The 17,147-nt window shown below is 33.6% G+C and overlaps 1 protein-coding gene and 3 long non-coding RNA genes across 4 annotated transcripts in view; 1 reads left to right on the forward strand and 3 right to left on the reverse strand.

Annotated features, from left to right (window-relative positions):
- Positions 1 to 17,147, forward strand: part of LOC136819202 (protein C-mannosyl-transferase DPY19L1-like) — a 73,311-nt gene that overhangs the window by 21,215 nt on the left and 34,949 nt on the right. The gene's annotated exons all lie outside the window — the stretch shown is intronic.
- Positions 720 to 1,516, reverse strand: LOC136819234 (uncharacterized). The gene is made up of 2 exons (XR_010848409.1): positions 1,316 to 1,516; positions 720 to 1,064 (listed from the first exon to the last, which is right to left on the reverse strand). It is a non-coding gene; the product is annotated as an uncharacterized lncRNA (long non-coding RNA).
- Positions 7,157 to 8,124, reverse strand: LOC136819226 (uncharacterized). The gene is made up of 2 exons (XR_010848408.1): positions 8,017 to 8,124; positions 7,157 to 7,734 (listed from the first exon to the last, which is right to left on the reverse strand). It is a non-coding gene; the product is annotated as an uncharacterized lncRNA (long non-coding RNA).
- Positions 15,816 to 16,610, reverse strand: LOC136819219 (uncharacterized). Its single transcript, XR_010848407.1, has 2 exons — positions 16,385 to 16,610; positions 15,816 to 16,142 (listed from the first exon to the last, which is right to left on the reverse strand). It is a non-coding gene; the product is annotated as an uncharacterized lncRNA (long non-coding RNA).

Consider the following 17,147-nt stretch of genomic DNA (forward strand, 5'->3'; position numbering starts at 1 on the left):
AGAATATTTTACCATTTGCTGGTCCGATTGCCAAACATAATCGAATCAATCGATTTTTACTGCAAATTTAAGTTCAACTGTATTCCAGTTCAATATAATGCAATTTTGTTCGCTTTAAAAAACTGTTTAACTTTCCATTCACAATACTTATTGCTAGGATGCGCCGCGACGTCGTCGCCGGGAAGTGTATCTTAATTATTCTGTCGTATTTGGTCGCGGTTGTTTTAAACCGTCCTAAACAGTGCAAATACATAAAGTCACTATTAAATCGCACGAAAACACATTTTTTCTAAGAAGATTTTTTCCCATTTTCAACCTTCTGGGTTATCAAAAACATTAAATGAAAGTGGAGATTCAAAAAAGGTTTGAATAGAATTTTCACTATGAATAAATAAAAGTAACTACTAAAGCCTTGGGGACACGAGAAGTTTTTTTCGCGTTGGTGCAACGCAACATGCTCCTTCCCACCAACCTGAATCGCTTTCTCGTGTCTCCACCCCATTTTTCTTTCTACCAATAAAAATGAAATCTCACTGGGACACTGGAGCAAAATTGAGAATTGGAAACAAAAAAGGAAACCATGTGATAGACAAGTTGCATTGCACCAACGTGAAAAAAACTTCTCGCGTCCCCAAGCCTTAAGGTTTTACATTTTAATTGGTGATTAAAAATGTTAAAATTTTAAATACGATGAATGATTTAATACACGTTGGTATCAAAAGGGAAGTCTCGTGAAAAATTATTATATGCAAAGAAAAGCGGCTATATTTACAAGAGAATAAGATATGTACAAGATATATTACCTCGCCTGCAACTTTTCAATTGTTAAATTTAAATATTCTAATTTTATGAAATTTTATTTAGAGAAATTTTGAGATGTGCGGTTTGTATTTCATGAGAGCGCGAGCCATTTGTGAAGCCATTGTATATTGTTTAGGGTACGAATATTGATTTGAAGCCAGTCTCGGTGAACTTGGTTGAACTTTTTTCGGATTGTCGACGTGTTTATCGCTGACTGAGTTTAATCCTGGCATTTTGTTGCTGTTGATTTGTCTGTTGCGATTCTGAAGAAAAAATATTAGAAATTAAAATTTTCGTTTGAAATTACTTGTGTTTTTTTTATATGATGATCTCAGCTGAGATTTTTGCTCTGTGTAAAGTTTGAAAAAATGTGAAACACACAGTTGACTAGATGCAGGGCGAGTGTGGTTCAAACCTCGCCCTATGCTCATATTTTAATATTAGGAGTGGGTTTTCACCCTTTAACTCAAAAGAATGGCAAATGAAAAAAAAACAAAAAAAATGCGTTCCTTACCTTTAAAACAAGTTTGTAGATATTATTGGTCCCTTTTGGAGACGTATTTGATGTTGTTTGAAAGATTTTTTTTCAAGTGTCCTGCGCTGTACTTCTTAAGATGTTTCTCTATCGATTGTTCGATGTATACTGATTCCAAGCTCAACCTCTATTTATATGCGAGTATATCATCAATAGAAACTTGACCTTCGGGGGAGGAAGCAATGAACATCTCAAAGTTCATTTGCGTGCACTGAAAATGCTGAGTTGTTTGCATAAATTATCATAAATCATTACAATGCACTTTCTACATTACATAACTTCATCATTATATCCTCATTGGATTAGACATTAGTTAACTTTCTCTAATTCGATCTTCGAGTGACCAAAAAATTTCTTCGAATTACAGAGAGTAATTTCAACCACTTTTTAGCCAATGAGGACAATATTTTAGTTCGAAATGCACTTACAGAAGAAATCGAATTATAGAAGTTCGAATTAGAGAGAGTTGACTGTATTGTCATACAAAGGCTAGGATAGAAAGCCCTTTTCAGAAATTGAAAATTTGTCCTTTTGGAATTTTGTTGAACGGTTATTTTCAGAGGAACTTGTGGCCTCACTTCTTATCATTGAATATGACTTGTAGTTTATACACGTTTTTTTTTTATTAGAACCCAGTTTATAAGAACATTGAGGCTGAAATTCGACATTCGAAAAATTAAGAACATTGTAAGAACATGCCCAGCCTCAGTTTGGAAAAAAATGACAAGAAACTACAATTTCTTCCTCTTATAAAACATCCAGGATCAGCCAAATTTTAGGTGTTCTAATAAAAAAAAACGTGTATGAAAAACTTTTGAAGGTCTTTGAAATTTTCGCGAACAAAAACCAAAGCTAAAAATGTATCGAAGAAAGACTGGCTGGTTATGGCGCATGGAATACTTTGAAATAAACACTAAATCTAAACTTACTTCCTCTTGATAATGAGCAATTGAGCCCTGATTTAAAAGCCTCCAATTATGGCCATAAACCATGCAATTAAGGGGCTCATTATAAAGGAATTAATTTCAATATCACGCCAACTTAAAATCAGGCGTCGTGCGTGAGTGGTTTCTATATAAAATATTCGTTAATGTTACAATACACAGGTTGCAAAATTAAAGTCTGAAAACTAATCACGCTTTTACTTGAAATTTTTATTTGCTTGTTACATGACATTTATTTCTGATTGGTTCGAATTTATTGACACTAATAAAGTTATCAGCTGTAAGTTGTAAAGCAAGTAACATGGGAATAAAATCGCGTGAACTTTTTCGAGTAATCACATGTTTTGACTGTACTGATATAATTTCGTGACAGAAATTGTTAACAAAATATTTCGCTATCCACACCCTACTAAATTCTTAACAATGCGGTAATAACTACCAGACATTTTCACGGTAATAATCGGCATTTAGATGACCTATAATGCTGACTCAAAAACGAGTAGAATTTCACAGTCGGAAACAAACCATCCCTCCTCAGCTCTCGATCAGCCATTGCAGTGTCCAGTTCCTCAATCTCTAGCCCTGTTTCCCGTTTCAAATTATCAAGAAATGTGCGCTTTGTCGAGCGCCTAGGGCCCGCAGGACAAGTAAGATCTCAGACACCATTTCGTTTTTAGCACGGAAACAGTGACCTGAGAAAGAGAGCATCCTGTTGGTCAGGACAGAGGAAATTCTTGGGAGTCCATGATATATCTCTTGAAGGGTTGGGTGGTTGCGCCAATCAAGATTCTGGACTCTTTTCAAAAGATTTGTATAGCAGCCATCAAAGCTCTTCAGCATGGTCTTTGTCATGGTCCAAGTCTCCGAGCCATATAGAAGAATGGGCTCGACAAGACTTCTAAAAGTTTGAAGTTTAAGAGCGTTAGACAAATTAGAGTGCCATATCTTGTTTAACTTATTACAAGCTTTCCAAGCTAGACCTTTCCTAATTTCTAGAATCCTTTTCAGAGCTGGTAATAAGATATTTGAAATCCTTTACAAGTTTGATATTGACACCATTCTTGGAAGTTAAAGGGAGAACATTTCCAGAGGAGCTGATAAATTCAGTTTTTCCAGCATTGCAATAAAGACCGACTTGACTGGCCGAAGTTTCAAGTGAGTGAAGAAGACTTTCAAGATTTTGAATACTCTCAGAAACTAAGGCAAGATTGTCAGCAAAGTCAAGATCGGTCAGAAAAAGGCCGCGGTTACGCTTGCGCAGGGGAACTTTAATTTTGATTCCCTTGTCATTAGATAAGTCAACAGAAATTCTTAAAACATAATCTAAAACAATGATAATGGGGTGTTTACAGCAGGGCTAATGTAATATAATTACATTCTTTAACTCTTGATTGATACGCTCGTCCCATCTTTGATTAATGCTTTGTAATGCAAAACTATAAAAGTATTTAAAGTGTTTCAGAGTCTTACGTAGCCAAAAAAATTGAAAATCAAAACTCAATTTGACGCATATACTTCAGAGTGTGGGAAGAAAGCTGACAAGTGTGAAAATCATATCAGACTTACTCTCCTTTACTTACACACAACTCCTATTCTATGCTGCCGGTGTCACCGTGAAAATATACTTCCCAGAATTTTGACCGGACCCCGCCTCCAGACATAATTTACTTAACTCACTAGAAAATAATTACTATCAAGTATTCTTTTCGTGAGGATTCATAATTCCCGGATGTAAAAAATTTAAATACGAAAATTAAATGGATTTTCTAATGATGATGATCAAAATTTTTAATAGTTTATTTTTATTTCTGTAATTTTACATGTAATGCTGACTCAAAATGAGTGCCTTTACTTTCTGAATGCGGCGTGTCATCTGTAAAAAATGCGTGTATTAAATGAATTAGCACGTTGTTAGACACCTTAAGATCCCATGGCAATAAAGGGACATTGGATGAAGAATACAATATTTTGTGGAAAATTTGTTACTCAAGAACGGTTAAATAGTTGTTAAAAGTAAAAGTTGTTAAATAAGAACGGTAAATTTTTTGGCATGATAACGTCCCATACTTGTGTAATGAACTTTTTGCATTCGTTTTGCTGAATTTTGCAAAAAAAAATCTGTTCTCTTTCAGTCTCATTTTTATGATGTCAAAGAATAGTTTTTGAAATTGCTCGAATTTTTTTGTTGTATAAGCTTGAAACGTTTCATTAGTGAGAAACAGGAAAAATTGCGGACTTTCCATTCTCCATGCTGAAAGAAAGAAAATTGACTCGACGTTGCATTTTATTATACATTTTGCCTACACGAAAAAAGTCTTCCTTTATTCAAGCGATTTGTATTTTGATTTACATTTTACCAGAAACACGTACACGTTTTTTATAAGCAACTCCAATTTTTGGGTTAGTGCTGGGGTTGCTTAACATTCTAGTTCATATTTATGCTTATTGGGTCAAGGGCTATCGTTTGTCATGCTTAGATTATCTAAAGTGTACATTTTCTGTGATTTGTGATTTATACCACCCTTTGATTATCTACTATTAGCTTTTAATGATGTAAGAAAATCGCCCCATGTCATCAAAATCCCCTTGAAAGTATTATTTCCCTTTAACTGCTGTGCCTTTTTTTACACCCTCGACCTATTTGCCGGATGTCGGCATATGCCGATATTGGCAAAACGTAGCGATTTTCACTTCATTTTCTGAGTAAGATAAGAAGTATCAGCCAAAGACTTTGATTTTGAGTTAAAAATTGTAGAATAGTTATTTTTCAATATCGAAAAGTTTCCAAATGTTCATTTTTTTCATTTCAAACCATCAGATGGAAAAATCTTGTAAAAAATGATAAATTTCCGACAAATAGGTCGAAATCGGCATATGCCGACATCGGCACGGAAAGGGATAAAATTGTTTATATTGGACCTGTTTTTCTTTAAAAAATGCGTTGCGTTTGTGTCGGCGTTTTTTCTAGAAACTATTATAGTAAAAGGGGGCCATAGGAAGTAATAATTCTTGTTTTACGTGATCACGCTTTTAAAATATCATTATTCCTTTTAATTGTCGCAAATTGAAGCCCGTTTAATTAATCATATTCACTTTCTTCCCTCATTAATTTCGCGTATTAAATTTTTTCTCTTTGAGTTTAAAGCCTAAAAATGTTCTTAGCTTGTTCTTATTTTCACTATTTTGTGAGCATTTAGTCCATTTTCTTAACGATTGAAGCCTTATGCTCTTATATAGTTTGTTCTAAAAAAAAACGTGTAGGGAGCACTGACCTTTATATATCCCTGGACCAAACTATATCCACCATCTTTGATTAGAGTTTTTTTGGAATTGGTACACGAGAAGAAGCCATTGCAATGTTAAAAATTAAAGTTTAACGGCGCTACATCAACAAAAATATTTGAGGGAAAGTAGACCTAGCGCTCTCGATGCATTTACACCGCTATTGAGTACCACTTTTCAAAAAACTCCGATCAAAGATTTTGCTCTGCCGGAATTGAGAAACTTGGTCCAGGTTATATAAAGGTCAATGGTAGGGAGGTTGCGTAGCGTGCATGAAGGCGGCTAGAGGAAATTCTTCTGTTGTCGTGGTTTATCTCTCAATACTTATCTTAACTGCACTATTAAATAACCGTTATCAAGAGTACTTATAAAAGCATTGTGATTATCGAAAGTAGAAAAGAGAGTTTTGGCTATGTCATGGTGACTTTAAATGATTTATGATTTATGACATTCTCATTTTATGACATTATCGTGGAGTTTGAAAGTCTTGTACTTTAATCGGATTAAATTTCGCGAGCGGAAAAAAAAATCACAAAACTTTCTGAAATCAATTTCGCGGGTCAGAGTTTTGAAAAATTTCATGTGCATTTAATTTCGCGAATAAGCCTGAAAACAGCTGAAAAATAGCCATTTTTTGCCACAAATGGTAACTTTGAACTGGTTTGTCCGCCGAAAATGTGGTGGATTTAATTTTGCAAGTCGGGAATCTCAAGCGTTTTTGCAAGTTTTAATTTGGCAAAAATGGCAAAAAGAAAAAGTTAATCCGATTTATGTGCGACCCGCGTGGTTTTCACACGAAGGTCTGATCAAAAGTAAAATATAGCAAAAGATTAAAATAAAATACAGTATGCCGCATGAAAACAAAGAAAGCATTATATTCAAATCTGTCATTTCAATAGTGGCGCAGAATCTAAGGCTTCACTTTTTCTTGCTTGAGAAAGGTTGAAGATTCCTCTCTACTCCTCCAAGCTTTAAACTCAATTGAATAAATAGTTGACATGCATATAGTGGCCTCCACCATTTTCTTAATAGAAATGTTAAAGAAAATTTCAAAAAAGGAGAGGTAAATCTTTTGGAAAGGGTGTGTTAAATTTTCTTGTGGAAGGCTGGTATAAAAGGGGTCATCCCTGGGGGCTAAGATAGCGCTTTCTAGACACCACTTGTTATGTGCACGCAAAAAACTGATACCATGACTCATGATTCGATGACTTATAAGGTATAGCGGAAAGCTAGACTCGGAACTCCTATGAAGGATTTGAATCCATTTAATTCCGATATGAATTTTGCGCGGTTCGCATGGTTTTTCATAACATTTACCGCCAGAATTTGAAAAAAAGTGTAAAACGCGAAACGAAAATAATGGTTTATCTTAAGAATCCTGCATTTACTAAAAATAGACAAAAAGAACGACAAATTTCATAAAAAACGACAAAATGTCGCCAACCAAATGTCCACAACCCCGACCGAAAGTGACTGGACCACCCCTACACATTCATTCATCTTTGTTAAAAGAACGACAAATTACGCATGCGTGTTACAATACAAGATTCTTTAGAGGGACAGACTGATCAAAAGTATTAAGTAAGAATTGAGATTTAGAATTAAGATATTGAAAAAGATTTTCCATCAAGATTTCATTTTTTAGCTACAAGAAGATACATAAACTGAAATTGTACAATTTTATTGGTATATGAATTTGAAAAAAAAGGTCTTTAACGGAATTTACGGAACCGAAAATAAAAATAAAAAACTAAAAATGTTAAAGTAAAAGATCTGCTTATAAAATGAATATAATTTTATACAAGATATTTTTTAAAATATGTACAGTATGTACACCTTGCTTGCAAGTTTCTAATTTAAAAATTTAAATATTCTGATATTAATAAATTTCAGTTAGAGAAACTTTGAGATGTGTGGTTTATATTTCATAAAAGCGCGAGCCATTTGTGAAGCCATTGTATATTGTTTAGGGTACGAATATTGATTTGAAGCCAGTCTCGGTGAACTTGGTTGAACTTTTTTCGGATTGTAGACATGGTCGACTCCTCTGGCGTAGTTACCGGCGAAAGGGTTTTCTTTGTTCCAATAAGGTGTTTGGTTCATGCTTGTCATGTGTTTATCGCTGAGTGAGTTTAATCCTGGCATTTTGTTGTTGATGTGTTTATTGTAGTTCTGCAGAAAATAGGAAATGAGAAATTTTAGACTATAGTTAAGTGTGCTTTTAAGAAGTTCTTAAACTTCATTTTTATATTTTTCGCTTCCGAATAAATTTGAAGGAAACTTCATGAGAGACAAGATATCAATCACAATATATGATGGATTCAAGCCCAACCCACTTTACAAGAGGCAAGAATATTGTAAATTCAAGCCCAACCCACTTTATAAGAAAATTTTGCAACTTTAACTTTTAAGAATTAGTAAATTATATAACAATCAAGAAGGCTTATAGCTTACCTTATACTTAGCTTTGTTGATATGGTTGATTTTTTTGTTAGCGATTACGTTGTTCTGAGTGTAAACTTCTCTTTTCTTTAGATGTTTCTCTATCGATTGTTCGATGTATACTGATCTATATGCGAGTAATAGTGTAACAAGGAAATTAGAAACTTTTCCTTTGGGGGGAGTAGGCGAGTTTGCTAGATGACGATGGCAAATCTCGTTTGCGTCATCATTCATAGTATAATTATTATATGAAAAAGATTTAAATATGCTGTTTTTTCTTTTGCATAAATTAGCATAAATCATTACAATGCATTTTTTTTCTATCACTTCAATCGAAACTTCATCATTGTCGCTGTGGGTCAAACAACTTTTTCTATTGTTATACATATACAAGGTTTAAATTCGTGATATTCATGACGTAATGTTTTCTACGGAAAGACCCCGGTTTTTGCCAGTAGTGGCAAATTATATACAACTTTTGTCTAGTTTAAATTTGCCACTACTGGCTATAACCGGGGTATTTCCGTAGAAAACATTACATCATGAATATCATGAATCAGACAGTTTCACAAGGCTTCTCTCGTGTAATGGAGCTAGAAAGTATACTCGACGCTGCTCGACGCTTTAAAATTTTAAACATCTATGTTTCTTTCTATAGAAAGAATATGTGCCTTGTCAGAGGGAAAATAGTCAGGATTGAAAAATGTTGGTCTAGTAAAAACAATGACCAAAAAGTCTGTCACCAGTCCGCTAAAATTGTCAGAGGCGAGTTAGGGAATGAAAATTTCAGTCACTCCCACCAAAAGATGTGTCACTTGTCCCTGTTTTCTTTCCCTCAATAAAGTACTCCTTTAATATAGCGGAAAGACACTTCCTCGTAAAAAAGGCAATATCAGACCCCAGAAGTTTCTTCCCACAGATAACAAATACTCGTTAAGCCCACGATCGAATGCCTTCTAAGTAAAACGTAAGCTGTCACGCTGAAATATTAGCTTTCTGTCAAATTATTCAACTTTAGTGTTAATTAGTTTTGAAGTCCTCATTAAAAACGTTTAACTCGAGCAATGTATTGAACAGCCACAAGCTAGGCAATTAAATGGGCCCATTATAAAGGAATAAATAGTCATTAGTCAATAGTCAATGTTACAATTTCCGTGAAATGGAAATCGCTAATATTTCGCTATCGACCGCTTAATAACATCTTAACAGAGTGTTAATTGCTACCTGTTTATTTAATAGTTATTTTACTTGGTTACCAGCTTGTAGTTGACATATTTTTGCTGACTCAAGTACTCAAAGCAGGTGCATTTAAGTTATTTAATTTGGGTTGTGTCGGGTTTCGAACGTATGAGAAGATAACACAGATAAAAATAAGCTAATAAAATGAAATGTCGAAATAATGAAAGTCTCGTCAAATCGTGTCTGTCGTACTTTCTTCCAACAGCATGTTTGCACAGTAATATTTGATTCCGAGAAAAATATCAAAATCACCCCGTTATTTTAGGAAAATGGGTAAAAATGGTCACAAAATGGTGAAAATAAGAACATTTTAAGAATATTTTAATGCTTGACACTGTTCTTATAAAAAACGTGTAAGATAGACGTTTTGTCAGTTGTGCCGTTTGTTGCCTTTCTTGCGACGATGACAATGCAGTCCCATCCCAAAGTAAGAAAAAATGTAGGAAGAAACTGCAGACTTCCTTACTGGCAGTCACTATATAAGTTGTTTCTTTTTTACACAAAGATCAACAGAACTCTTTGTTTGACCATTACTCATCTCAATGAATAAATTTGCCAAATTATTATTTTGTTACATTTTTTTCGAAGGGGATGTGAAAATAGACTGTTTCTTCTAAAAGGTTTTGAAAATTCACTTCAAAAGATTTCGTAATGATGCTTACTTTTAGGGACCGCGAAAGACGGGGGTAAAACGGTTGGAATCGACCAAAATGTTCTTTTTAGGTTTTAGACCACCTATAACCATGGGATAAGTTTTAGAAGCATTCTTATCATTAAATAAATGTCCTGTAAAAGTTTGGTGGCCATAACTTTATTTTTTATGAAAATATGAGCAATTTTGTAAAATTTTGAATGGCAGACGACCTACCAACAGAAAATTGGATTTAGACAGGTGAGCGCGTCCTCAAACCCCCATGATGTTATACATTTTTGGAACTGGAAGAGATCAGCGCTGTTTGTTTTTTTTGTCTCATTGACCCAATCAAATCCTACAAAAGATTATTCAGTTTTTTCTGGGAAAAAGCCACTTTTGAGGGCTTTAGCTGTCCTCCCCGGCATTAAGACAAAGATAATATGAAATTTCAACCTTTTTTACATATTCTTTGTTAATAAAAATTAACATTTTCATCAACCGCGCTCTGCTGTCTTTTTTGGCTCAAAGTTTATTGGTATTCGAGAAATTCTACAGAATTGTCGAGCGCGTGTTTGTTTACAATTCGAAAGTTCAAAGTCCACGGAGAGTGACAATCTGCCAGCTCTCCGGCATAGAGGATATTTTCGATTCATTCGTACGGCAAACGAGAATTTTGAAAAAAAAAATTGATAAAAAATTAAAACTTTGTCTTGAGAACCTTCGTGCCAAGTTTCAATGTTATAGCATTAATAGAAGTAAAGTTATTGCAAAAAATGTATTTTTCGACATAACCCCCGGATTTTCACTTTTAAACCTATTTAACTATGATTTTTACAAAAATCCTCGAAAATCGTTCCCTAAAAAGGGTCATTTTCAGGAGATAGAAAATTTCATATCTCGAGAACGGCTTGGCCGATTTTGATGAATGACCCCTCATTTTTTTTCTTTTTTGATGCTCTTTCCAATGAGCATGGTTTCAATGCGCTAAAAACAATTTGAAAAAATCATTGCGGTCCCTATTACTTTCAATAATATCGGGAAAATCCTTTCTACATATTTTGACCAGAATAATTTAGCCTTGCTCCTTGTGAACTAAAATTGTGCTGATTTCTGCCAAAACTTCCTCTTCCTTTAAGTTATGACGTGATAAAATGCACCTTTTTTTTATAAGAATATCCAAAATTTCTGAAGCCTTTGGGTGTTAACTTTTTTTTAGTCTTAAGCCTTAAAATTTTCTTAACATGTTCTTATTTCCACTATTTTTTTTGCGTATTTTTGTCCATTTTCTTAAGAAATCGGGTGTTTTAGAGTCTACAAAGCCTTAAAATGTTCTTAACTTGGTCCTTAATATTTTGGCCTTTGAGGCCTTTTATTCTTTTATAGTTTGCTCTTATCAAATACTTCAAATGGTTCCTGATAGCTCCGAATTTCTTCTCTCACATATAATTTGTGTAATTAATGTTTTGGTAACCTATGTACTTAGTCATGCTGAAAACGGGAAAAAATTCTACGATTACTGAAAGAAAAAGTATTTTCGTTACGAAAGAAAAAATCTTCCCTTTCAGTCCGACTCTTTGCAAGAAATTCATTGCATATTGTTGGGGATCACGTACCGAATATTGTGGGTGTATAAAAGTGAGAAATTAATAAAATTTTAAACATAGAAAGAATATGTGCCTTGTCAGAGGGAAAATAGTCAGGATTGAAAAATGTTGGTCTAGTAAAAACAATGACCAAAAAGTCTGTCACCAGTCCGCTAAAATTGTCAGAGGCGAGTTAGGGAATGAAAATTTCAGTCACTCCCACCAAAAGATGTGTCACTTGTCCCTGTTTTCTTTCCCTCAATAAAGTACTCCTTTAATATAGCGGAAAGACACTTCCTCGTAAAAAAGGCAATATCAGACCCCAGAAGTTTCTTCCCACAGATAACAAATACTCGTTAAGCCCACGATCGAATGCCTTCTAAGTAAAACGTAAGCTGTGACGCTGAAATATTAGCTTTCTGTCAAATTATTCAACTTTAGTGTTAATTAGTTTTGAAGTCCTCATTAAAAACGTTTAACTCGAGCAATGTATTGAACAGCCACAAGCTAGGCAATTAAATGGGCCCATTATAAAGGAATAAATAGTCATTAGTCAATAGTCAATGTTACAATTTCCGTGAAATGGAAATCGCTAATATTTTGCTATCGACCGCTTAATAACATCTTAACAGAGTGTTAATTGCTACCTGTTTTTTAATAGTTATTTTACTTGGTTACTATCAGCTTGTAGTTGACATATTTTTGCTGACTCAAGTACTCAAAGCAGGTGCATTTAAGTTATATAATTTGTGTTTTGTCGGGTTTTGAACGTATGAGAAGATAACATAAATAAAAATAAGCTAATAAAATGAAATGTCGAAATAATGAAAGTCTCGTGAAATCGTGTCTGTCGTACTTTCTTCCAACAGCATGTTTGCACAGTAATATTTGATTCCGAGAAAAATATCAAAATCACCCCGTTATTTTAGGAAAATGGGTAAAAATGGTCACAAAATGGTGAAAATAAGAACATTTTAAGAATATTTTAATGCTTGACACTGTTCTTATAAAAAAACGTGTAAGATAGGCGTTTTGTCAGTTGTGCCGTTTGTTGCCTTTCTTGCGACGATGACAATGCAGTCCCATCCCAAAGTAAGAAAAAATGTAGGAAGAAACTGCAGACTTCCTTACTGGCAGTCACTATATAAGTTGTTTCTTTTTTACACAAAGATCAACAGAACTCTTTGTTTGACCATTACTCATCTCAATGAATAAATTTGCCAAATTATTATTTTGTTACATTTTTTTCGAAGGGGATGTGAAAATAGACTGTTTCTTCTAAAAGGTTTTGAAAATTCACTTCAAAAGATTTCGTAATGATGCTTACTTTCAATAATATCGGGAAAATCCTTTCTACATATTTTGACTAGAATAATTTAGCCTTGCTCCTTGTGAACTAAAATTGTGCTGATTTCTGCCAAAACTTCCTCTTCCTTCAAGTTATGACGTGATAAAATGCACCTTTTTTTTATAAGAATATCCAAAATTTCTGAAGCCTTTGGGTGTTAACTTTTTTTAGTCTTAAGCCTTAAAATTTTCTTAACATGTTCTTATTTCCACTATTTTGTGCGTATTTTTGTCCATTTTCTTAAGAAATAGGGTGTTTTAGAGTCTACAAAGCCTTAAAATGTTCTTAACTTGGTCCTTAATATTTTGGCCATTGAGGCCTTTTATTCTTTTATAGTTTGCTCTTATAAAATACTTCAAATAGTTCCTGATAGCTCCGAATTTCTTCTCTCACATATAATTTGTGTAATTAATGTTTTCGTAACCTATGTACTTATTCATGCTGAAAACGGGAAAAAATTCTACGATTACTGAAAGAAAAAGTATTTTCGTTACGAAAGAAAAAATCTTCCCTTTCAGTCCGACTCTTTGCAAGAAATTCATTGCGTATTGTTGGGGATCACGTACCGAATATTGTGGGTGTGGGTATACTTCTATTGTATAGAAATATTTTCCTCTATGTCCTCTGAATTCAAATTTTGGTACGAAAAATCCAAAGTCGATTAAGATGTTTGGAGAGTGAAAATATCGAACTAATTCTACCAAAGTATATAACGGTCAGCAGACCTTGTTCTGTGGAGTAGAGTGTCCAGTACTGGGAAGAAGGCCAATGGGAAATTTAAGGCGGGTGCTATTAGGTTTTTTTTTCAAAAACAAAAATTCTTCCATCATTTCCCAAGTTCACCTTGAACCTTTAAGTACTGCTTTTTTTCCAAGAAAAAAAGAGGAAGAGTTGCTCGAATTAGTTCAATGGTTCTTTCGCCCATCTTTTCTTTTTGACCACTCCTGCATAAAATCTCTAAAATCATCTATAATAATCGTTTGATAGCGTGATAATGACTATCGATCAATCAGCATTATTTGACATGTAATGCTGACTCAAAATAAAAGTGGATTTTTTTTCTCTTTGAAAGCGCATGCGGTCACATAAAATTTAGTTTTCCCAACCTACTTTGTAAGTGTAGGTACCACAAGACAAAGTCTATGCTCTTGTTGGATATTTTCCATTCTGCATGCTTTTTTTATAAGAACATCCAAAAATTTAACTCCTTCGGATGCTCTCAACTTTTTGAGTTTTAAGCCTAAAAATGTTTTTAACATAGAAGCCTTATGTTCTTATATAGCTTGTTCTTGTAAAAAAAAGTGTATAATAAACTGTTAAAAGCTCTTCCGTCTCAGAGAAGTAAGACGCTTTTCCGTTTCAAAATTCTGCATAATTCTCCAAAAAAAGTGTTAATTTGCAGTGTGTAAAATCCATTTTGCTTGTCAGACGAAAAACCTTGCTTTGATCACTGTATCTATCTACTCCTAAAGACAATGCGACTTCTAAAAGTGAGATTTAGAAGCATTAACAAAGACTGGAGATTTGTTGGTATCATTTGAAGGATTTCTCTTTGGCCTGATAAATGATAATTTCAAATATGCTTTAAAACCACATCCGATATTGATTAAAATTTTGGCAAAAGAAATTATCATAATGATCGATCGGATATACTTGTTGTGTAACTTTGGATTTTTGACATTTTGCTTAATTCAGCAGATCGATCGGATATACTTCTTGTGTAACTTTGACATTTTGCTTAATTTAGCAGATAAAATGTGTTCCCTTTCAGTTCTACGTTTTTTGTAGGTATTGCAATATGTTGACGTCAAAGACATTGTTTTGAATTGCTTGAATTTGTCGTTGATGACAATTGATGATCCCTTGTAGACTAATTTTTCCAACGCTTTCAGTCTTAATTAAGTGAGACAGACAGGAAGAATCAATGATTTTTAAACCAAATTGCTCTAGAATCACAATTATCGATTATCCCATTTTCAAGCAATCACTCTATTGAAAAGTTAGAGTCGTATCGAAAAAAAATTTTTCAGTGCAATATAATTGTGAAATAGAGAAAAAAATTGACAAGGCCTTCTTTACTCTTTTTCCGAATTTTCAAAGCACCAATGGGGAGGCTGACCCAAGCTAAAAAATATCATACCCGTTCAACAGTCACAACTGGCGAACTCCAGAAAACTCTTAGATCCGGAGAAAAACTTTTTAAAGTCTTTCCTCAGGCAATTGTCATTCGATGACATTTCTGCGGTGATTGAACGGTCTAAATAAACACTTGCTTAACCTCGCTAAAAGTATTAAGATTACGTTTCTGTGTCTCTGCGGTACATCGTATAATTTTATCAAAAACACGTTTTTGACTAATTTTTGATTCTGAGAAAAAGTAATCTCATTGTCTGAAGATAAAGAAGGAAGGAAGGGATTATGGTTGAGGTGTGATTATGAGGCTAGTCAGTAAAATAGATAAGCATGGAGGCGAATCATTACAACATGAATACACGTTTTTTTTTATAAAAATACAATCCATCGGATGTTCATAACTTTTTGATTTTAAAGCCTAAAATTGTTTTTATATAGTTTGTTCTTATATAAAAAAAGGTGTAGTGTGTCTTTAACCCCGCATATCTTCAAAAAGCACGTTTTTGGATTCTGAGAAAAAGTAATCTCATCGTCTGAAGATAATGAATGTCTTTCCATTTACAATTTTGATGGCACACTTCCAACTTTTTTTGCCCGTGGGCGTCATTTGGTACATCAAAAGCAATAAGTAAAAATCCGGATTTAGAATCAAGAATTTGAAAAAGATTTTCCATCAAAATTTCATTTTTAACTATAATAAGATACATAAACTGAAATTATACAATTTTATTGGTATATGAATTTAAAAAATAATAAAGCTTTTAACGGAAAAATCAAAAATACCAAAAATGTTAAAGTTAAAGATCTACTCATAATATAATTTTATACAAGATATTTTTCAAAATATGTACAGTATGTACACCTTGCCTGCAAGTTTTCAATTGTAAAATTTAAATATTCTAATTTTATGAAATTTTAGTTAGAGAAATTTTGAGATGTGTGGTTTGTATTTCATGAAAGCGCGAGCCATTTGTGAAGCCATTGTATATTGTTTAGGGTACGAATATTGATTTGAAGCCAGTCTCGGTGAACTTGGTTGAACTTTTTTCGGATTGTAGACATGGTCGACTCCTCTGGCGTAGTTACCGGCGAAAGGGTTTTCTTTGTTCCAATAAGGTGTTTGGTTCATATTTTTCATATGTTTATCGGTGAGTGAGTTTAATCCTGGCATTTTGTTGTTGCTGATGTGTTTGTTGTAGTTCTGAAGAAAATAGAAAATAAGAAATTTTAGACTACAGTTAAGTGTGCTTTTTTAAGAAGGTCTTAAACTTCATTTTTATATTTTTCGCTTCCGAATAAATTTGAATATATTGTAGATTCAAGCCTTTACAAAATGCAAGAATATTGTAAATTCAAGCCTAACTCACTTTAGAAGTAAATCTTGCAACTTTAACTTTGAAGAATTAGTCAATTATATAACAGTCAAGAAGGCTTATAGCTTACCTTATACTGAGCTTTCTTGATATATGGTTGATTTTTTTGTTAGCGATTACGTTGTTCTGAGTGTAAACTTCTCTTTTCTTTAGATGTTTCTCTATCGATTGTTCGATGTATACTGATCTATATTCATATCTTAACCTCTATTTATATGCGAGTAATAGTGTAACAAGGAAATTAGAAACTTTTCCTTTGGGGGGAGTAGGCGAGTTTGCTAGATGACGATGGCAAATCTCGTTTGCGTCATATTCATATTATAATTATTATATGAAAAAGATTTAAATATGCTGTTTTTTCTTTTGCATAAATTAGCATAAATCATTACAATGCATTTTTTTTCCATCACTTCAATCGAAACTTCATCATTGTCGCTGTGGGTCAAGCAACTTTTTCTATTGTTATACATATACAAGGCTTAAATTCGTGATATTCATGACGTAACGTTTTCTACGGAAAGACCCCGGTTTTTGCCAGTAGTGGCAAATTATGTACAACTTTTGTCTAGTTTAAATTTGCCACTACTGGCTAAAACCGGGGTATTTCCGTAGAAAATATTACGTCATGAATATCATGAATCAGACAGTTTCACAAGCTTTTCTTGTGTAATGGAGCTAGAAAGTATACTCGACACTTAAAAATTTTACACATGGAAAGAACATGCACCTTGGGGAAAATAGTCAGGATCAAAAAATGTTGGTCGGGTAAAAATAATGTCCAAAATGTCACCAGCTGCTAAAATTGTCAGAGGGGAGTTACAGTTAGGGAGTGA

The sequence above is a fragment of the Clytia hemisphaerica genome, unplaced genomic scaffold (genome assembly GCF_902728285.1).
Source record: "Clytia hemisphaerica strain Z4C2 unplaced genomic scaffold, Clytia hemisphaerica genome assembly, whole genome shotgun sequence".
Lineage (NCBI taxonomy): Eukaryota > Metazoa > Cnidaria > Hydrozoa > Leptothecata > Clytiidae > Clytia > Clytia hemisphaerica.